Source organism: Delphinus delphis, chromosome 18, assembly GCF_949987515.2.
Source record: "Delphinus delphis chromosome 18, mDelDel1.2, whole genome shotgun sequence".
In the NCBI taxonomy this organism is placed as follows: Eukaryota; Metazoa; Chordata; class Mammalia; order Artiodactyla; family Delphinidae; genus Delphinus; species Delphinus delphis.
This window is the reverse complement of record NC_082700.1, coordinates 50,424,590-50,448,578: the sequence shown is the minus strand read 5'-3', so window position 1 is coordinate 50,448,578 and position 23,989 is coordinate 50,424,590. Positions and strand designations below refer to the sequence as shown.

Here is a 23,989-nt window from a genome sequence, read left to right as displayed (position 1 = left end):
TATTAGAACAGATTAGGATGCAGGCATGCAGAGAAGGAAGGCCATGTGAAGACACAGGTAGAAGGCTGCCATCTGTAAGCCAAGGAAAGAGGCCTCAGAAGAAACAAACTCTGTCAACACCTTGAGCTCAGACTTTTAGCCTTCAGAACTGTAAAAAAATAATTTCTTTGCTTAAGCTGCCCAGTCTATGGTATTTTGTTATGGCAGCCCTGGAAAACAAATATAGTATGCCACCTTGGGCAACAGTTATTTATGCATATATACTAGCTCCTAGATATTAACCTTATGAATTTTTTGGAATCAAAGTCCATGTCATAAATATTCATGTCCTCTACAATGCACTCCTTTGCAGACAGTACATATTTAATAAATATAAACTCAGTGAATACATTTATTAATTAATTATAAAATATGGAAATGGTATGAGATTTCTCTACAAAAATATTTTGAAACAAGCTTAGAAATACACGTTTAAAAAGACATTTATTTAAATACAGTACTAAGGAAAAGGATTTAATGGTATTATTATCTTTTGCAATGAATAATACCTATTATCATGTTATGATCTTGAGAGGGATTTAATATATGTGATTATTATATTAGTTTCCTATTGCTGTAACAAAATAGTGGCTTAAAACAACATGAATTTATTCTCTTACAGTTCAAGAAGCAGAAGTCTAAAATCAAGGTGTTGGCAGGACCGGTTCTTTATGGAGGCTTTAGGAGAGGGTCTGTTTTCTTCCCTTTGCCGTCTGCATTCTTAGGCTTCTGGCTCCTTCCTCCATGTGCAAAGGGCATCTCTCTGACCTCTGGTTCTGTCATCACATCTCCTTTTTCTGATTTTGGTCCTCCTACCTCCCTCTTATAAAAATTCTTGTGATTACATTGGGCCCACCCAGATAAACCATTATAATCTCTCCAGCTCAAAATCTTTAATTTAATCATATCTGCTATGTTTCTTTTATCATGTAAGGTAACATATTCATAGGTCCTAGGAATTATGCGTGTACATCTTTGGAGGACCAATAGTCAGCCTGCCACAAACTTGGGCAGGCTCTGGGGCTAGTAATGCTGTAATAGAGGTAAGTGAAGAGGCCAAGACAGCCTCAGGGACTGCACAGAAAAGGAAAGGGAGAAGGGAACTTACTATGAAGTGAGTACCAGGAAAGACAGCTGGGCAGGCTGAGGGCCCGTGTGTAAAAAGACATGTCAAGCTCAGGTGTGATCTAACCATATGGAAGTAAAGATTACTCTCAGTTTCCATCAGGCTCTCTATCACAGTAAATTAACTTTTAATTTATTTAGTGGGATGGAGACGTGGAAAGTATGTGTCTGCTAAATTTGAAAATTAATTCCATTCGGACCATGAATTCTGGCAATCATTCCAGGTCAATGTCCTAAAAAGCATTTAACTGTACAGAGATATCATTTTTAAAACACTATTTGATGTAGCTTTATCACTTTTAATAGAGCTGTTGAGAAATGACACCATTAAATTTCAGAGATCTTTATATAATAATTGTATCTTTGTAGGAAGCATAAAGTTTAATAATTAATTCAGAGACCATGATCAATTAGGTATTCTAGGTGGGATGTTATGCAAATACAAAACAAATACAAATAAGTAAAAACCAAAGCAATATTGGTTTTGGAAAAAAATGGTGAATTTGGGTTTTTTGTTGTTGCTTTGTTTTGTTTTGTTACAATTTCCCCGATCCATTCTCTTCCTCATAAGTCCCACCTTATAGCCATAGGAAGTGAACATACTTTATGAATCTCTTTGATCTTTTTACCAGTATTTATTTACCAACTATAGAGTTTTAAGTTTCTTATTAAATATAAAATTAAATCATATACTTATGACCTAGAGAATGTTAAACCTACTAAAAAGTGGGCATCTGAATAACTTTGAAACCCTTAAAGTATAACATGTATACCAAACATCACCAGAACTTTTTAAAACAGTCTCTATTATATATATATACACACATATATATGAATAAATAGACAAAATTCAATATTCTATATCACTGGGTAGAGTAGCAAATAGGAGTTCTTTTCCCAGTTTTTTTAAAAGTCTTTATTAAATTTGTTATAATATCACTTCTGTTTTATTTTATGTTTTGGTTTTTTGGCCGTGAGGCATGTGGGATCTTAGCTCCCTGACCAGGGATCAAACCTGCACCCCCTGCATTGGAAGGTGAAGTCTTAACTACTGGACCGTCAGGGAAGTTCCTTTTTTCCCAGTTTTAACTCTTTAATAGATGAATAACCATAAACAGCTCATATAACTGCTCTAAGCCTTAGTTTCCTCCTCTGAAAAATGAAGGGATTGAATTAGGGGATTGCTTCAATCACTCTGACTCTTGAGTTCTATGATTTTAAGTCTGTGTGTCCTCATTACCCACATAGTAAAATCCCACTGTGGTGAATTTCATATAAGCTTTACAATTTTTAGTCAAAATAAAATGTTAGATGAGAATTCAATACTAGAATTCACATATTGTTCCTATAGAACCTAGAGACTAAACAGCCAAAAGAGAGAGATTATTAAGGGAAAAGAAAGTCTTGGAGCCCTTTATTAAAAAGGAAGGAACATCAATTTCCTTCTGTCCCAATCTGTCTTCTTACAAGCTCCTGGATGCTGTCTGTGTAGTGGGCACTCTGGGAATTCAAGCATATTTTCCCAGTTAGAGTTGAAATATAAGTGAGGCAAGAAAGCAAAATGGAAGAATGGTTGTTAGTTGACATTTTTGACAAAAGAATTCGAGAACTACATATGAGCATGATATTAGTTTTACAATGCAAACAGCACACAAACAAGCTATTTTGACCATGTCTGACAAAGACCAAGAAAAGCATTCAGGGACTTCCCTGGTAGTACAGTGGTTGGGAACCCGCCTGCTAGTGCAGGGGACGTGGGTTCGATCCCTGGTCCAGGAGAATCCCACGTGCTGTGGAGCAACTAGGCCCATGCGCCACAGCTACTGAGCCCAAGTGCCGCAACTACTGAAGCCCGTGCGCCTAGAGCCCGTGTTCTGCAACAAAAGAAGCCACCACAATGAGAAGCCCATGCACCACAATGAAGAGTAGCCCTCGCTCGCCGCAACTAGAGAAAGGCTGTGTGCAGCAACGAAGACCCGATGCAGCCAAAAATTTAAAACTTAAAAAAAAATAAGAAGAAGCATTGAGAGTATAGAGCCCACAGAAGACTGTGAGCCATTAGCAGAGGCAGAGAAATTTTGTTATGGCAAACTCTTTTTTGTAATTGTTTTCTTATAATTACATATTTAACTATAAATGCTCCCTTACCTGGCTGAGACATGCCTGGCTTGGCCACCTGCACTGGGTACCCCTAGCACCCACTGGCTGTGTGTTGAAAAGACCAAAGCATGTTTGCAGAGAAGAACAGATGGGTGCATGTGCCCGTAGGCAGTTCTGTCTTCCCAGAAGAACCAGCTTGTTCTGGCAGAAGGGTTTAGAAAATGAGCTGAAGGAATCACTCTATTCAGACAAAGCAAAAACATCACCAATTTCCCCTTTCACATGCATAACTGGAAGCTATATCCTTTAGTCCTCTTAATTACAAAAAGCCAGTAAACATATCTACAGCATATCTACCGTTTTCTATAACCAACTGAGAATGACTTTCATTAGATTTCATAGTTAATGAACTGGGTGTCTGGGAATTAGGGTGAGGTAAGGCATCTTTATTTCACTCAAGAATGTCTAAAATAAAACAAATTTGGCCACGGATGCTACTAAAAGCCTATTAAAAACAACATCCCCTGACCACTAACCAAAGTTTGACCCATGATGAAGACCATTGTTTTATAGACAAAACAAATGCAAAATTTAAGCTATTACCTAATTATTTTTACCAAAGGCATCATCTGAGCTGCTTAGACCACAAATATTTGCTTTTTTCCTCTCTAAATCAGGTATATAATGTGGAAAATCTAGGTAATTTCCATTATCACATGGTAGGAAGTCTACAGTTTTTCAGGAAAAACCACATTCTCTAGTGAGCTCCAAATAAGAAAATGTCATTCATTCATTTTTCTGACTTGTTACTCATCACCTCATCACTGACCTCAGGGACAAGTGTGGCACATTTACTAATGGATAGATATTCTTCCTGAGACCTGGTATGCCAATTACAAGGGAAGCTAGAGAACATAAAACCAAAAGAACATAGGCAATCAGTCCTGAACATAGTTGCTCAGAATCTGCTTAAGGCAAGCTGAGAGATACAGGCAGAAGTCCAAGTTGCCCAAACACTTTTGCAGCTTTGCAGTATCATAGAACTTTAGGTCTCAAAAGGTAGGCTGATATCCCAACACCCAAGTGTGAGGCACTCACGAGGGGCAAGATCCAACTCTCTCATGGCCTGGCTTGCCCCAGTGGTGAGGCTTACAGTGTCCATGAAGAGAGATAAATGGCATATCCTGCAGGCAATTGCATACCTATGAATATTAGATATTCATATATCTGTGGATATCATTCCCTTAGTTTTAAATATTAGATATTCACATTATTAATTTTGTTCTTCTGAATGCAGTTTTTGAAAATGATTGAGAAGCAGGGTCTTCAAGGTTAAACATTTTATAGTAGAAACCTGAGTATGGCTGGGTTATGTTTCTAACTAAGGGCAGATCAATAGGCTTTCAAATCAACTGAAACTAGTGATGATCTTCTATGAGTGCTGAAGAGCTGACCTAGGACTCAAGGCCACCAGATATCTGATGAAGGAACAATAAAGCCTAGGTCCCCAAACTTTTGGGCACCAGGAACTGGTTTCGTGGAAGACAATTTTTCCAAGGACCAGTGGTGGGGAGATGGTTTTGGGATGATTCAAGAGCATTACATTTATTGTGCACTTTATTTCTGCTATAATAATAATACTCATAATATATAATAATACATTGTAATATACATTATATATTATAATATATAATGAAATAATTATACAACTCACCATAATGCAGAATCAGTGAGAGCCCTGAGCTTGTTTTCCTGCAACTAGATGGTCCCATCTAGGGGTGATGGGAGACAGTGACACCCGAAGTGTGTTGCTTAGGTCCAGTCTACTCCGTAATCTTGTTCTGGTTGCTGTCACTGCAGAAAACCCTGCTTCACAAAGACAGATGTTGGAAATGCAAGCAGGCTTTTCAGTGCTTTTGTGGCAATCTCAGGATATTCCACCTTGACTTTAATCCAGAACACATGGAGATTTGAAGTTGTCTCACACATACTTTTAAGGCCACCATCATTTGTGATCTCAAGCAGGTGCCTCTTCTAGCACGGACAAAGTTGCTTCACCTGGCTTATTCAGAAATGGATTGCAGATCCATTCCTTCCCAGTTCCGGGGTCTTTTGCGGTTGGGAAGTAATCCTCAAACTCCTTTGAAAGCTGAGACAGGTGATCATGCACCAGCTAGGAGAAAGAAGGCCCTGGCTCAGTCCCTTTCAAAATCTCTGCAAATGTTTGAAATGTCAAACATCCCAGTGTTCACTCGTCGCCCCCATAATTCCAGTTTGGCTTTGAATGCAGCTAGTTCATTGGGCCAGTTGAATAGGTCACACAAGTAAGCACGTTTTTTATTTTTATTTTTTTAATTTTAATTTTTTCGGCTGCATTAGGTCTTGGTTGCTGCACGCAGGCTTTCTCTAGTTGCGGCGAGCGGGGGCTACCCTTCATTGTGGTCTGCGGGTTTCTCATTGCTATGGCTTCTCTTGTTGCAGAGCACAGGCTCTAGGCACGAGGGCTTTAGTAGTTGTGGCTTGCGGGCTCAGTAGTTGTGGTTTGAGGGCTCTAGAGTGCAAGCTCAGTAGTTGTGGCATACGGGCTTAGTTGCTCTGTGATATGTGGGATCTTCCTGGACCAAGGATCGAACCTGTGTCGCCTGGATTGGCAGGCAGATTCTTAACCACCGCACCACCAGGGAAGTCCAAGTAAGCAAGTTTTGCAACCCATTCTGTGTCATTGAAATGTGCTGCCGGTGGTGACTTTTTCTAAAATAAATCTTTGGAGCAACTCTCGTAACTCAAAAACTCTGGCCAGTGATCTGCCTTTAGAAAGCCATCTCACTTCTGTGTATAAGAGAAGACATGTATGATCTGTGTCCATCTCCTCACAGAGCTGCACAAACAGATGTGAGTTAAGGGCATGTACTTTAATGTGGTTGATAATTTTAATCACATCCTGCAAAACACTGTTAAGTTCAGGTGTCATTTTTCGGCTAGCCAGCATTTCTCTATGGATGACACAGTGCGTAGACTCACATTCAGAAGCGACCTCTTTGACCCGAGCAGTGAAATCAGAAAGCCATCCAGTCACGGTAGCCGCTCCATCTGTGCATATACCGGCACAAAATGACCAGTTCGGTTTTCCTGATATGGAATCATTCAAAGACTTGAATAGTTCTGTAGCTGTGGTGTTGGTTGGCGACAAAAGTGCACGTAACATAGCCTCATGCACATACTCCTGAAAATTATATCACACAAAAACAAGCATTGTTGCCTTGTTGTCAACATCGGTAGACTCGTCAACCTGGATTGCATACCACAGTGACACATTAATCCTCTCTAATAATTGTGCCTCAATATCCTCTGCTATTTCATCAACTTGTCTAGTTATGGTGCTATGTGAAAGAGGAACATGTGCCACCTTTTGAACTGCAGACTCTCCTGAAAGTTCACAACCAATGTCCTTAGCAGCAGGCAGGATCAACTCTTCACCAATAGTAAAGTGCTTCTTAGCTTTAGCAATGTGGTTAGCCACTAAGAATGATGCTCTCAGTGCAGACACTCATCTTCGCTAGGGTTAGCTTGTGGGATTACCAAAACTGTGACTGAGACAAGTGTGCAGTGTGGGAAAGAGGTGCGGACGGGAGTGGTAAATAAAATAATGCGCGGGTCACACGTGGACTAAAATAAGTGTGGGATTCTGACTTAAAGCCTGCCACCAGATGCAGCTGTACAATTGAAATACATCAACTTACTGGCCACTGTAAAGCCTGCCACCAGACGCAGCTTAATTGTCACTTGCCACTCACTGATAGGGTTTTGATGTGAGTCTGCAAGCAATTGATTTATTATGGTCTCTGTGCAGTCAAACCTCTCTGCTAATGATAATCTGTATTTGCAGCCACTCCCCAGCGCTAGCATCACCGCCTCAGCTCCACCTCAGATCATCAGGCATTAGATTCTCATAAGAAGCGCACAGCCTAGATCCCTTGCACGCCAGTTCACAGTACAGTTTGAGCTCTTAGGAGAATCTAATGCCACCACTGATCTGACAAGAGGCAGAGCTCAGGCGGTACTGTGAGCGATGGGGAGCGGCTGTAAATTCAGATGAAGCTTCACTCACTCACCCACTACTCACCTCTTGCTGTGTGTCCCAGTTCCTAACAGGCCAAAGACAGGTACCGGTCCATGGCCCGGGGGCTGGGGACCCCTGCAATAAAGCACTGTCATATTGGAGGTCACCCACCTTCAAGCTACCAGTTAAGCTTCACCCTCGATGTAGCATATTATTCAAACAGAAAAAGAGAGAGTTTTAATAATATTTCATCCTTGCTTTTTATTTTTCTTTAAAATGGATTGAAATTTCCCTGTTATTTCATTTTGCGTGTGTGTGTATGCATGTGTGTGTACCGGAAAAACTGAGTCCAGAAAGGTAACAGAGAGACTGAATTAGAAATAATTTCTTCATTCCCAAACTGCTCTCCAAGATGCCTAAGCAACTAGATACTTCCGTTAAAACCAGTGATTGAGATCAGGGAGGACAAACAACTGATTTAATTTTCATCTAGTTATATGCTTCTGCCTAAAAAAGCTACCAGTAAATAGTCTCAACTATCTCATATGCAAAATGGTACGTCTCAAGGTGCAATTTCAAAATTCCTTCTAAAGATAAGCCATTGAGCAACAAAATCAACAAATTATCTGCTGCTAAAAGACGGGCAAAAATTACATTTTCTTCCATGTGACATCAGACAGAAATCACTCAAATTCAAAATAAGACATTAGCTCTGTGCAGTAACCAGATTAGATGTTTGTCTATTGCATTAGAGAAGCAAAGCAGCAGGACTGCTGTTGCATCTTCGTAGGTCAGTATGCAGTTCCTTGGAGATGTTGATCTGGAAATATAATAATTTAAAATCAGAAAGATTATCCAACCTTTTACTGGAGAAGAAAAAAGGACAATGCTTTTTCTCTACAATACTGGTTCAGTTCTTAGATATATTTTAAATTTTATTTAAAATTTTCTGTAAAATTTTTATATGTAGCACTCCATATAATATATCCATAAAATAAATAAAGATTCAAGGTAATAGTGTACTAACGAGCTTTAAAGAAACCAAAGGTATCTTCTATTCAAATACATGAAAGCTTTTGTTAACATTGTACTTGTTTTCATAGAAATGCTAGAAAAGCTTTTCTACCAAATTCCCCTTTTCAACATACAATTTGCCTCTACTCTTGTAACATGAGCTTTCCCCGTTATGCTGCAAGAACCAAAGGTCCAATTGGTGAAAAGATTTCACAATATTTAAGCAGATGTTTAAACATCTGCTTCTGAGTAAACAAACAACAAGTGAGCAGGCCTTTCAGAGAGGTTCCCCACATGAAATTAGTTTCCATCATGTGACATTGCTTACTCTGTGCTGAGCAGTCACTTATGCATATTGGAAGGTATGGCCAGAGGCCTGAAATAACTCAAAGGTGAGACATGCTTTGGCCACAGACAATGTTCACGATGACTATGTAGGGCAACTGACAATGCTGGGGTCAGAGCAGACTGCAGGTGGGTTAAGTCTCATGTTTATGAGCATGACTTAGTAAAAAGGAACCAGAAGATTTTACTACAGGCTGAGCAGACTACACACAATGAACGTCAGGATCAAGCAGAGTGAAGGAAGGAAAGCTGGCTTCCCTGGAGACAGCCTGAGAGCTGCTTGCCAGTCCCTGAAGGGGAGGCTGATGTAATGATGTATAACCTTCAGGTCACTGAGCTGCAGAGAACAGCCCAAGGGGCCCTTGGCAAAGATGGTGCTGCTTTCATCTGGTCTCATGTGGAAACATGTAAGAGGGAAATCAGAACTGAAATGGTTGGCTACTTAGGAACAAGACAACCTGGGTATTTTACCTGCTGTAAGTGTGCTCTGGGTGTGCCCATGCCCATGTTCTGGTCCTTGAAGGTCTCAGTGTGGCGCCAGTGTGGTGGTTAATGGGACCTTTCATGGCTCCAGGAAAGAGCTCCAGACTGGGAGTTCGAGATATATAATAACTCACCTGTGAGCCAGACCCCACCTCTCCACTCAAGTTCCATCTCCCAGAGTCTCACATCAGCCCTTCATTCTCAACCCCTTTGTCTCGGCACTGGGCCAGTTGCTCATGTCCTTCCCAAGGTCATTCAAGGTCTCCTAAATTATCTTCCTGTCTCTGGTCTCTCATCTTTTCATTCCATCCTTCAAGAATTATCTTTTCAAGGTTACATTTGGTTTTTGAATACAAAAGTAAGACATGTAATACATGTCTGTAATAGAAGAGATGTTAAATATAAAAAAAGAAAATCACTCATAATCCCACTGTTATCTTTTAATGTATGTGAAATAAGTGAAACTCCTTCCTTCTCTCCTTTCTCTTTAGCATGCAGCTCTGTAGTCACCATCAAGAGATCATTTTATATTCTTCCAGATTTTATTCTATGCTTATATGAATATATATTTTTGTTGATTTTTTTCCCCAAAGGAAAATAGAATCAGGTTATGAATATGGTTTTGCAATGTGCTTTTTGTTTTACTTATAGTGAATATATTTGCAAGTCCATACATATGAATCTACAACTTTCTTTTTAATTGCTATATGAATTTCCTTTAATGAATATTCTATATTGATTTAAACATTTTCCTATTAATTGAGAATTCTGCTTGTTTTTGGCTAATAAACAACACTGCAATGAATGAGCATCCATGGACATTTATTTTGTGTATAATTAAGCTAGTACTTCTGTAGGATAGACCCCTAGAAGTAGAATTTCTAGTGAAATGTCTAGGTCAAATGTCATGCATATTTTACTTTTGATAGCTAATGTTAATTTGCCTTACAAAAAGCTACATCTGATGGAGGAGCTTCAAGATGGCAGAAGAGTAACACGTGGAGATCACCTTCCTCCCCGCAAATACATCAGAAATACATCTACATGTGGAACAACTCCTACAGAACACCTACTGAATGCTGGCAGAAGACCTCAGACCTCCCAAAAGGCAAGAAACTCCCTCACGTACCTGGGTAGGGCAAAAGAAAAAACAGAGACAAAAGAATAGGGACGGGACCTACACATCTGGGAGGGAGCTGTGAAGGAGGAAAGGTTTCTACACACTAGGAAGCCCCTTCGCGGGCGGAGACTGCGGGTGGCGGAGGCGGGGGGGGAGCTTCGGAGCCACGGAGGAGAGCGCAGCAACAGGGGTGTGGAGGGCAAAGCGGAGAGATTCCCGCACAGAGGATCGGTGCCGACCGGCACTCACCAGCCCGAGAGGCTTGTCTGCTCACCCGCAGGGGCGGATGGGGCTGGGAGCTGAGGCCCGGGCTTCGGAGGTCGGATTCCAGGGAAAGGACTGGGGTTGGCAGCGTGAACACAGCCTGAAGGGGGCTTGTGCGCCACGGCTAGCTGGGAGGGAGTCTGGGGAAAAGTCTGGAGCTGCCGAAGAGTTGAGAGATTTTTTCTTGCCTCTTTGTTTCCTGGTGCGCGAGGAGAGGGGATTAAGAGCGCCGCTTAAAGGAGCTCCAGAGACGGGCGCGAGCCGCGGCTAAAAGCGCGGACCCCGGAGACGGGCATGAGACGCTAAGGCTGCTGTTGCCACCACCAAGAATTCTGTGTGCGAGCACAGGTCACTATCCACACCTGCCCTCCCGGGAGCCTGTGCAGCCCGCCACTGCCAGAGTCCCGGGATCCAGGGACAACTTCCCGGGGAAAACGCACGGCGCGCCTCAGGCTGGTTCAACGTCAGGCTGGCCTCTGCCGCCGCAGGCTCGCCCCGCATCCTTACCCCTCCCGCTCCCCGGCCTGAGTGAGCCAGAGCCCCCGAATCAGCTGCTCCTCTAACCTCGTCCTGTCTGAGCGAAGAACAGAGGCCCTCAGGCGACCTACACGCAGTGACGAGTCCAAATCCAAAGCTGAACCCCGGGAGCTGAGCGAACAAAGAAGAGAAAGGGAAATCTCTCCCAGCAGCCTCAGGAGCAGCGGATTAAATCTCCACAATCAACTTGATGTACCCTGCATCTGTGGAATACCTGAATAGACAACGAATCATCCCAAAACTGAGAAGGTGGACTTTGGGAACAATGATATATATATATTTTTTTAACCTTTTTGTCTTTTTGTGAGTGTGCATGCTTCTGTGTGTGATTTTGTCTGTATAGCTTTGCTTTTACCATTTGTCCTAGGGTTCTGTCTGTCCATTTTTTTTTTTTATTACTTAAAAAGTTTTTTCTTAATAATTTTTTTAAAAAAATTTATTTTATTTTACTTTATTTTATTTTATTTTATCTTCTTTCTTTCTTTCTTTCTTTTTTCTCCCTTTTATTCTGAGCCGTGTGGAGGACAGTCTCTTGGTGCTCCAGCGAGGTGTCAGGGCTGTGCCACTGAGGTGGGAGAGCCAAGTTCAGGACACTGGTCCACAAGAGACCTCCATTATCCACATATTATCAAATGGCAAAAATCTCCCAGAGACCTCCCTCTCAATGCCACGACCCACCTCCACTCAATGACCAGCAAGCTACAGTGCAGGACACCCTATGCCAAACAACTAGCAAGACAGGAACACAACCCCACCCAGTAGCACAGAGGCTACCTAAAATCATAATAAGGCCACAGACACCCCAAAACACACCACCAGACGTGGAACTGCGTACCAGAAAGACAAGATCCAGCCTCATCCACCAGAACACAGGCACTAGTCCCCTCCACCAGGAAGCCTACACAACCCACTGAACCAACCTTAGCCACTGGGGACAGACACCAAAAACAAAGGGAACTACAAACCTGCAGCCTGGGAAAAGGAGACCCCAAACACAGTAAGGTAAGCAAAATGAGAAGACAGAGAAACACATAGCAGATGAAAGAGCAAGGTAAAAACCCACCAGACCTAACAAATGAAGAGGAAATAGGCAGTCTACCTGAAAAAGAATTCAGAATAATGATAGTAAAGATGATCCAAAATCTTGGAAATAGAATGGAGAAAATACAAGGAACATTTAACAAGGACCTACAAGAACTAAAGAGCAAACGAACACTGATGAACAACACAATAAATGAAATTTAAAATTCTCTAGAAGAAATCAATAGCAGAATAACTGAGGCAGAAGAACGGATAAGTGACCTGGAAGATAAAATAGTGGACATATCTACTGCAGAGCAGAATAAAGAGAAAAGAATGAAAAGAATTGAGGACAGTCTCAGAGACCTCTGAGACAACATTAAACCCACCAACATTCGAATTATAGAGGTCCCAGAAGAAAAAGAGAAAAAGAAAGGGACTGAGAAAATATTTGAAGAGATTATAGTTGAAAACTTCCCTAATATGGGAAAGGAAATAGTTAATCAAGTCCAGGAAGCACAGGGAGACCCATACACGATAAATCCAAGGAGAAACACGCCAAGACACATATTAATCAAACTATCAAAAATTAAATACAAAGAACAAATAAAAGTAGCAAGGGAAAAACAACAAATAACACACAAGGGAATCCTCATAAGGTTAACCGCTGATCTTTCAGCAGAAACTCTGCAAGCCAGAAGGGAGTGGCAGGACCTATTTAAAGTGATAAAGGACAAAAATCTACAACCAAGATTACTCTACCCAGCAAGGATCTCATTGAGATTCGATGGAGAAATTAAAACATTTACAGACAAGCAAAAGCTGAGAGAGTTCAGCACCACCAAACCAGCTTTACAACAAATGCTAAAGGAACTTTTCTAGGCAAGAAACACAAGAGAAGGAAAAGACCTACAATAATAAACTCAAAAGAATTAAGAAAATGTTTATAGGAACATACATATCGATAATTATCTTAAATGTAAATGGATTAAATGCTCCAACCAAAAGACATAGATCGGCTGAATGGATACAAAAAAAACACCCGTGTATATGCTGTCTGTAAGAGACCCACTTCAGACCTAGGGACACATACAGACTGAAACTGAGGGAATGGAAAAAGATATTCCATGCAAATGGAAATCAAAAGAAAGCTGGAGTAGCAATTCTCATATCAGACAAAATAGATTTTAAAACAAAGACTATTACAAGAGACAAAGAAGGCCACTACATAATGATCAAGGGATCAGTCCAAGAAGATATAACAATTGTAAATATTTATGCACCCAACATATGAGCACCTGAATACATAAGGTAAATACTAAAAGCCATAAAAGGGGAAATCAACAGTAACACAATCATAGTAGGGGACTTTAACATACCCCTTTCACCAATGGACAGATCATCTGAAATGAAAATAAATAAGGAAACACAAGCTTTAAATGATACATTAAACAAGAGAGACTTAACTGATATTTATAGGACATTCCATCCAAAAACAACAGAATACACATTCTTCTGAAGTGCTCATGGAACATTATCCAGGATAGATCATATCTTGGGTCACAAATCAAGCCTTGGTAAATTTAAGAAAATTGAAAACATATCAAGTGTCTTTTGTGACCACAACACTATGAGCCTAGATATCAATTACAGTAAAAAATCTGTAAGAAATACAAACACATGGAGGCTAAACAACACACTACTTAATAACCAAGAGATTGCTGAAGAAATCAAAGAGGAAATCAAAAAATACCTAGAAACAAATGACAATGAAAACACAATGACCCAAAACCTATGGGATGCAGCAAAAGCAGTTCTAAGAGGGAAGTTTATAGCAATACAATCCTACCTTGAGAAACAAGAAACATCTCAAATAAACAACCTAACCTTACACCTAAAGTAATTAGAGAAAGAAGAACAAAAATACCCCAAACTTAGCAGAAGGAAATAAATCATAAAGATCAGGTCAGAAATAAATGAAAAAGAAATGACAGAAACGATAGCAAAGATCAATAAAACTAAAAGCTTGTTATTTGAGAAGATAAACAAAATTGATAGTCCATTATCCAGACTTATCAAGAAAAAAAGGGAGAAGACTCAAATCAATAGAATTAGAAATGAAAAAGGAGAAGTAACAACTGACACTGCAGAAATACAAAGGATCATGAGAGATTACTACAACAACTGTATGCCAATAAAATGGACAACCTGGAATAAATGGACAAATTCTTTGAAATGCACAAACTTCCAAGACTGAACCAGGAAGAAATAGAAAATATGAACAGGCCAAACACAAGCACTGAAATTGACACTGTGATTAAAAATCTTCCAAAAACAAAAGCCCAGGACCAGATGGCTTCACAGGCGAATTCTATCAAACATTTAGAGAAGAGCTAACACCTATCCTTCTCAAGCTCTTCCAAAATATAGCAGAGGGAGGAACACTCCCAAACTCATTCTACGAGGCCACCATCACCCTGATACCAAAACCAGACAAAGAAGTCACAAAGAAAGAAAACTACAGGCCAATATCACTGATGAACATAGATGCAAAAATCCTCAACAAAGTACTAGCAAACAGAATCCAACAGCACATTAAAAGGATCATACACTATGATCAAGCAGGGTTTATCCCAGGAATGCAAGGATTCTTTAATATACACAAATCAATCAATGTGATATACCATATTAACAAATTGAAGGAGAAAAACCAGATGATCATCTGAATAGATGCAGAGAAAGCTATCGACAAAATTCAACACCCATTTATGATAAAAACCCTGCAGAAAGTAGGCATAGAGGGAACTCTCCTCAACATAATAAAGGCCATATATGACAAACCCACAGCCAACATCATCCTCAATGGTGAAAAACTGAAACCATTTCCACTAAGATCAAGAACAAGACAAGGTTGCCCACTCTAACCACTATTATTCAACATAGTTTTGGAAGTTTTAGCCATAGCAATCAGAGAAGAAAAAGAAATAAAAGGAATACAAATTGGAAAAGAAGGAGTAAAGCTGTCACTGTTGCAGATGACATGGTACTATATGTAGAGAATCCTAAAGATGCTACCAGAAAACTACTAGAGCTAATCAATGAATTTGGTAAAGTAGCAGGATACAAAATTAATGCACACAAATCTCTTGCATTCCTATACACTAATGATGAAAAATCTGAAAGAGAAATTAAGAAAACACTCCCATTTACCATTGCAACAAAAGGAATAAAGTACCTAGGAATAACGTACCTAAGGAGACAATGATGTATGCAGAAAATTATAAGACACTTATGAAAGAAATCAAAGATGATATAAATTGATGGAGAGATATACCATGTTCTTGGATTGGAAGAATCAACGTTGTGAAAATGACTCTATTACCCAAAGCAATGTACAGATTCAATGCAATCCCTATCAAACTACCACTGGCATTTTTCACAGAACTAGAACAAAAAATTTCACAATTTGTATGGAAACTCAAAAGACCCCGAATAGCCAAAGCAATCTTGAGAAAGAAAAATGCAGCTGGACTAATCAGGTCTCTGACTTCAGACTACATTGCAAAGCTACAGTAATGAAGACAGTATTGTACTGGCACAAACACAGAAATATAGATCAATGGAACAGGATAGAAAGCCCAGAGATAAACCCACGCACATATGGTCACCTTATCTTTGATAAAGGAGGAAAGAATATACAGTGGAGAAAAGGCAGCCTCTTCAATAAGTGGTGCTGGGAAAACTGGACAGCTACATGTAAAAGAATGAAATTAGAATTCTCCCTAACACCATACACAAAAATAAACTCAAAATGGATCAAAGACCTAAATGTAAGCCCAGACACCATCAACCTCTTAGAGGAAAACATAGGCAGAACACTCTATGACATAAATCACATCAAGATCCTTGTTGACCCACCTCCTAGAGTAATGGAAATAAAAACAAAAAAAAGCAAATGTGACCTAATGAAACTTCAAAGCTTTTGCACAGCAAAGGAAACCATAAACAAGACCAAAAGACAACCCTCAGAATGGGAGAAAATATTTGCAAATGAAGCAACTGACAAAGGATTAATCTCCAAAATTCACAAGCAGCTCATACAGCTCAATATCAAAAAAACAACCCAGTCCAAAAATGGGCAGAAGACCTAAATAGCCATTTCTCCAAAGAAGATATAGTTTGCCAATAAACACATGAAAGATTTCTCAACATCATTAATCATTAGAGAAATGCAAATCAAAACTACAATGAGGTATCATCTCACACCAGTCACAATGGCCATCATCAAAAAATCTAGAAACAATAAATCCTGGAGAGGGTGTGGAGAAAAGGGAACCCTCTTGCACTGTTGCTGGGAATGTAAATTGATACAGCCACTATGGACAACAGTATGGAGGTTCCTTAAAAAACTTAAAATAAAACTACCATATGATGTAGGAATCCCACTACTGGGCATATACCCTTAGAAAACCATAATTCAAAAAGAGTCATGTATCAAAATGTCCATTGCAGCTCTATTTATAATAGCCAGTACATGGAAGCCACCTAAGAGTCCATCAACAGATGAATGGATAAAGAAGATGTGGTACATATATACAATGGAATATTACTCAGCCATTAAAAGGAATGAAACTGAGTTATTTGTAGTGAGGTGGATGGACGTAGAGACTGTCATTCAGAGTGAAGTAAGTCAGAAAGCGAAAAACAAATACCATATGCTACCACGTACATATGGAATCTAAAAAAAAAAATGGTCATGAAGAAACTAGGGGCAAAACAGGAATAAAGATGCAGACCTAGTAGAGAATGGACTTGAGGATATGGGGAGGGGGAAGGGTAAGCTGGGACAAAGTGAGCAAATGGCATGGACATACATACACTACCAAATGTAAAATAGATAGCTAGTGGGAAGCAGCTGCATAGCACAAGGAGATCAGCTTGATGCTTTGTGACCACCTAGAGGGGTGGGATAGGGAGGGTGGGACGGAGGGAGATGCAAAAGGGAAGAGATATGGGGACATATGTACATGTAAAAGTGATTTACTTTGTTATAAAGCAGAAACTAACACACCATTGTAAAGCAATTATACTCCAATAAAGATGTTTTAAAAAAAAAAAGCTATACCTATATTCACTTCCATCAATACAATTATGAGAGGTCCATTTTCCCTCACTAAAGGCACATGTTATAAATCTGTTGAAATGTTGCCAATCAAGTGGGTGAATAAGATATCTTGTTATTGTTTAATTTTCATTTATTTAATAATTATTGAAATGGGTCATTTTTTCATACGTTTTTGGACACTTCTACCCCTTCTTTCATTAAAGGAACTCTGTTTGAGTTCTTTGTCAATTTTCTATTTGGCTGATTGTCTTTTTCATATTTATTAGTAGAATGTTAGAAGATAATCTGGATATTAATCTTTTATCTTTACATACATTGCATATATTTTTCTCCCAACCTCTCACTTATCTTTTACATTTACTTTTATCTTTTCAAATAAATGTTTTATTATGTTGATTTTCTTTACGGTTTCTAGGTTTACAACATGCTGAGATAGCCCTTCCTTATCCCACAATTATAAACCTATATTTCATTCCTTTTCTTCTAGCATTCTTCTAGTTTGAGGTATTTTTTAGTGTCTATACCTTTAATTATTTGGAATGTATTTTTGTGAAAGGTGTGGTATAGAGATCTAACTAGATTACCAAATATCTTAACATCATTTGGAATAATTATTTTGCCCATTATTTCTAAAATCCCACAATTATTATTATACTAACTTTCCATATGTTTTCGTGGTTAATATAAACAAAGTGTGTGTGTGTGTGTAGTTGTTACATATATACACGTTTTAATATAATGTCTATGGTCTACAGGATATAAGAAATGAATTTACAATTCACAATAAATGAAATTATGCTTAAGAAACTCTGATGTACTTATAAAAATGATGCTATTCAAAAGCGCACACACAATGCTTTTTAATTAGTTCTTTTAAAATATTGCAAAATATGTAGCTTAAATTAATGTGTAAATAGTACTGCAAAGAGTATTCCTTTTTTAAACATTATCTCACAGTCTAGTTGGGGAAAAAAAGCTTTAAAAAAGAGCAGACAATTTTCTTTAAGCTGAGAGTAAATTATTGCCACCACATTTTACAGTTCATGTCATGACATAGCTTCAATTAGGAAACCATTTATTCTGTCCAGTGAGACAGAATAAATGGTTCACAGTGGCAGTCCATTTTGCCATTGCCAGGTCTCTAGTCCAAAAGAAATAGAATTTTTTCACTGAGGGGTAATTCCCAAGGGACCAAGTCTCTGGAATCTTCCCTTAAAGTCTACATTTTTAAAAAATCTTTGTTTTGACCCAGGATAAACAATTTAGTATAGAAAAGTATAGAAAAGAAACTTTAAAAAAGTTATTTAACAACCTAGACAGACATGGCATGAAGGGTATCAATGAGGGGTTGCTAAAGGCATAAGGTACTAATAAACCCTATCACTTCTTCAGCTCCACTGAATGTTCACTGTTGCTGAAGCCACAGATATTCTAAGAGAGCTGGGGGTTGTGGGGAAGCATGGGGACAGGGTGGCAAAAAGACACCACAAGAGCATGTCTCCAACCCAAGAGGCAGGTCTTCCCAACTCCGCCATCCCTGCACCATTGTTTTGCAGTGTAAACATCTTCTCAAGGAGAATGAATGGAAATATATACAAACCACTGAATTATTAATGTTCTTCACACTGTGAAGCTAAGTGATGAAATGTTCCCTAAATTAGGTTGACATGAAAATGTGGATTTTGCCATCAGCTAGGCTGTCTTTGTAGCTACGAAGAATGTTCAGGCAAAGGTCATGCATAGTGAAATACAGTTTAAGAAAAGGTCTTCTGCTACCTTGTTCTTAAAGAATGTAACATCATTTTAAATCAGTGAATCCTCCCTACCTCCGCCCCAATAAAAAGACATAGATTAAGTGCTCCCAACGGAGTATGGCATCTGTCTGCACACCTGAGTGTCTATTCCTTCAAACTGATAGAGATAATTAAGCCAGGAATAATTTGCATCTTGAATATATAATTATTCTTTATCTTAGCCAAGGATAAAAAACTAAGATCATGTAATTATTATTAAAACTGCTTTCTTGTCCTTTAAAGGCTGTATTGGCTACCCTGTTCTGTGCCCATGTCTATGTGCCATTGTCTTAATCCTTCCACACTAGGGCCAGGACTATGCTTTACTCATTTTTATATCCCTTATAGCATATTGACTTGCACATAGTAGGTGTTCAGTAGACTTAGTGGGTGAACTACATGAAGCATCAAATATTCTCTAGAATAGTATGATCTAGGTGGGCACCTGGTCCAATCTGATTTATATAAAAAGTTAGTACTCATTTGAAAATATAATAGTCACTCTAAGGTTTAAAGATATAGTTATCAGATATTTAAAAACCACTATAAAGAAAGACATACAGTTTTCAGATATAAATGGTGAATTAGTTAGGTCTTAGATGCTTTCAGATTAATAACAGCTCTTGTGTTACAAACCAAAAGAAGGAAATGCACATCTAACTCCTTAAACATATACTTGCCTGTTAGTCTACACAGTAAGAATTTAATAAACGGTTACTACACTAGATGTGTTCTTATGTATATTTCCTTATACACCCCTCAGAATTAAGAAGGAAGTAACATTTCAAACACCTCAAAGAAAGGTAACAAACTCCAGGTCAATTAATCTGATATGGAAACTCAGGTGGCCCTCCTTAGAGCCACAGCCATATCAGCTTTGTGGTTCTGACCCAGTCTTATGCCCTTCTCAGGGTTCTAGCAAGAATTCCGAGGAAAGGGGTTGACAAGGCTTAGGAAGAATATAGGGTCACAGACAAGAGGCTGAAGTTAGAAGTGTAACAGCCATTCTGAAAGTGATACTGGAGTACAGAAAAGGAAGTCATGGTAAGAAGTTTTTCTTAAGACTGTGTTGAACACAGTGGAGGGAGAGGAGGACAGAGGCTGAGGGGGTGGTTCACAGGAATGTGCTACTCAATTTATATTCACTCCAGATCCCATCATCAGGTATGTATGATTCCAGTGATATATTGTTGCCTTGGACAGGATGAGTTCAAAATCTGGGCAGGAGAGGAGCCTGGCGTAGGGAAGGTCCTCTATATCTGTAGCTGAATGGGACTGGGATAGGCAGAAACGGACCAAAGCATTAGCTTCATTAATGGGCCGTGTTCTCTCTCCACTACCCCACTCATACCCAGTGACCATCTCCTTAGGATAATTTAGTGTTGTGTGAACAAGTTCAAACACAGTTATGCTGCTTTTAAAATATTTGTTTTGAATAATTATTGTTAACAACACCACAATCATCTTTTGAAAATGGTAGAAGTTGATGAGGATTAACAAGGAGAATAGGTGGAAATAGGAAAATGTTTAAAAATACCTGTAAAACTGGCTTTATGTTTTTTAATTACTACCATAATACAATGTGCATCAACTTTATAAACAAGTGTATGAAATGGATGTCAGTATAACACTTCCCTTGGGGCCTATTCTAGGAAATTAATTTTCTGTAAGCTAATTTATTAGCTTACAGTGAAACTCCCAATAACGATTCCACATCAGAAGGCCAGGACAACATAATAAAGTCATAGTTAAATTAAGACGGTCTTTGGGCTCTCATTCATTACAGAGAATTCTAAGGCTTTGGGTTCATAGGCAAGACATGGCTGAGAAGCAGATGCAGGACAACACATTATTCTCCTTATCAGACACCGGCTAGCTAGTCAGCCCCAAAGTAGTCTAAATAGTAAATGAACTTGAAGCTTAAAAAAAAAAAAAAAAAAGGTACATCCAAAGCATTTTATGAAAGCATATTAGAAAAGCTTTCAGTGAAATCTTATCCGTACTTAACCAATCTTATCTGCCACTACTCTCCACCATGAGCCCACAAAACAGATTTATTCATGACTCCCGAACATGCCTTGTGCTTTCCTACCTATATACCTTTTGCAGCGATTCCCCCAATCAAACAAAGCCCTCTATCATACCCTCATTTACCCAAGCTTTCTTCATCTAATAAGACCAATTCAAATCCCACACCTCTCATGAGGTCTTTTTCATTTATCCCACATTGAATTGATTTCCCACTACTCTGAACTCTCAGGTCATTCACTGGAACCTTCATATATATTTCCTGCATTATTAATTTTATTTTCCTGTTCCTATAATTAACTGGATTGCTAGCTCTTTGAGAAGGCAGTGATTGTATCTTGTCACCTGTGGATCCCTATTCTACATTAAAATGCTCAATAAAGATTTACAGAACTGAACTTGAAGTCAGAGGCCTTGTCTTACAGTATACATCTCTGTATCTCTCCAGCCCTAACAGCCCCAGCATATGCCTTGTTATAAACCTAAACAACTCAAAATGGTACTTGGTACCAGCTCTGATTGGTTAAAAAACAAATACATTTTAAATTTTCTCTCTCTTTCTCTTCCTCTCTCTCTCTTTCTTTCTTTTCTTTTTTTTTTTTTGCCAGTATATTTTATCTTTTCTAAAGCAACATCATATTGCTAGAATTTGAAATTTCTCTGCTAAATGGAATTAGACCAAAACTATAAAACTACAGAGGAAAAAGTAAAAATCACATTGTAGTGATATTATTTCCTTATTTCCCAAATCATACATAATCATTAAAGAAAAATTAGAAAATAGAGAAACACAGAAAGAAAAATACATATTTTTCAAACCATTTATAATTTTCTGGTGCCTAATCTTTCCTTGGTAAAATTACTTTATGCTGCCTATCTGCCTAGGTCATTCTAAATGAAATTACCCTATCCACACCCTCTACCTTATGAAACTTACCATACCAGCGCATCACCCCAGCTTCAGGTAGATATCTCCCCAAAGGAACAGATTGTCCAGCAATAAATATAGACCAACAAAATAAGCTAAGCAACAGGCTCTATCTTGAGAATTTAAATTGTGTACATGAGATACTAAATGTCTTCTACAGTTTTTAAATTGCTATCCCCAGATGACAATTAATCATTAAAAATATACCCACTGAAATGGTGGTTATGAAATGGACACAAAATAAATCCACAGAAACGGTGATTTCTACACACTCACAAGTTAAACAAAAGCTTGCTAAGCTATACCCAGACTCATATTATGCAATTATGGTATACAATTGCAGTATTTTTATTACTTGTGGAAAGAGAGCAATTTATTTTCTCCTCGGTAAGGTAAGTGATAGTAGTACAACAAACCAAGTGATGTGAATAACTCTGATTTTTTCATTTGTTTTAGATTTATCAAATGAAGTGGTCAGAATATTTTTCTCTCTTGAAAAACTCGCTGAAGCTGTACTTAACCCAAAGTCTTTATTAGTTGGCTATGGTCTTTTCCTCTTTCTTGAAAGAGAAGATATTTCACTGAGATAAAATGATCACCTATGAAAACTTCGATATTTTTTGTTAGTCTGAGCTTAAACCACCTGAAAAAAAGTTCGTCAGTGTATTTATATAGCTCCATGCACCATTTTTAATGATATTGACAGTGACTTTTCCTGAAACTGAGTTATAGTTACTGTTTGATGAACATACTATTTGATTACTTTCATTTGAAATGTTCTTGCATATCTTAGTAATGTGTGACCCACAGTTTCATTCTGGATTATCACTATGGTCAAAAATATATAACCAATTCAAACAGAATGTAGATATTCTTTCCACTCTTGGAGCCCTTAGGGAAGTCTTGTCAAGGTTCACTACTTAAAAATGCCACGAAATGTTTGATAATTAATGACTATATACTGATCATGAGAAGAGAGGGGTGCATGATAATCACATTCCCTTCTCAAAATATAAATAAAGAACCCAAGACTAACCTCAGCATCCCCATCCATAAAATGAAATGAATACCTACTTCATAGTTTTTGTTGTTGTTGTTTTTTGGGTTTTTGTGCGGTACTCGGGCCTCTCACTGCTGTGGCCTCTCCCGTTGCGCAGCACAGGCTCCGGACACGCAGGCCCAGCAGCCATGGCTCACAGGCCCAGCCGCTCCACGGCATGTGGGATCTTCCCGGACCGGGGCACGAACCCGCGTCCCCTGCATCGGCAGGCAGATTCTCAATCACTGCGCCACCAGGGAAGCCACATAGTTTTTTTAAATTACTAAATGAAAAAAAAATATGTGAAATAATTCAGTTAGCCTGGTATGTGGCACATAAGTGTTCAGTTACTGTTTTTTGCATGAGTCTGATTTAGCCATCTGCAAGAGCACTGCTTTTGGTCCAGCTTAAAGCCTATGAAATTTCCTAAGAATTCATGATAGACTTTACAGAAGTAATTCTCATTATATAATCCTCAGAAAAAAGATGGTTTAAAAATATCAAATTCCAAGAAAAAGTCAAATAGGTTTTCTACTCATACTCACTCCATAGTAATGAAAACAACCGAAAGAGAACCCCCAAAGTTATATAATTTGTGTTATTTCTAACATATTCTAAATTCAGATACAGTAGATCAGATTTATTTATGTTAACCAGATGGTGTTGAAAAATAAACAGGTTATATGAGTATCATTTTAGCTTTAAATAAAACGAGAAAAAGGATTTTTAAATAAGCTAGTAGAACAAACACAGAAGAGACTAGGTTTTGAAGACTGTCCAATGGAACTTGATTAATTAGACAGGGAGGAGTCCTGACAGAGGGGTGCTTGAGCCGGCTAAGACTGGCTTGCAAGAGCCAATTGTTCAATTTTCAGGAATTTTGCAGGCCAGTTGTTAAAGATGGTTATTATTAAAAATTAATTATATAAACTTACAATTAAACATATTATACTAAATTGAAAGTTGGTA

At 38.6% G+C, this 23,989-nt stretch overlaps 1 long non-coding RNA gene across 2 annotated transcripts in view; it reads right to left on the bottom strand.

Annotated features, from left to right (window-relative positions):
- Window positions 1-7,380: 7,380 nt before the first annotated feature.
- Window positions 7,381-23,989, bottom strand: part of LOC132413861 (uncharacterized) — a 79,854-nt gene continuing 63,245 nt past the window's right edge. For both annotated transcript variants that reach the window (XR_009516836.1, XR_009516835.1), the window contains 2 exons: window positions 23,056-23,303; window positions 7,381-8,144 (listed from right to left, as the gene is read on the bottom strand). This is a non-coding gene — a long non-coding RNA (uncharacterized lncRNA). The remainder of the gene's footprint in view (window positions 8,145-23,055; window positions 23,304-23,989) is intronic.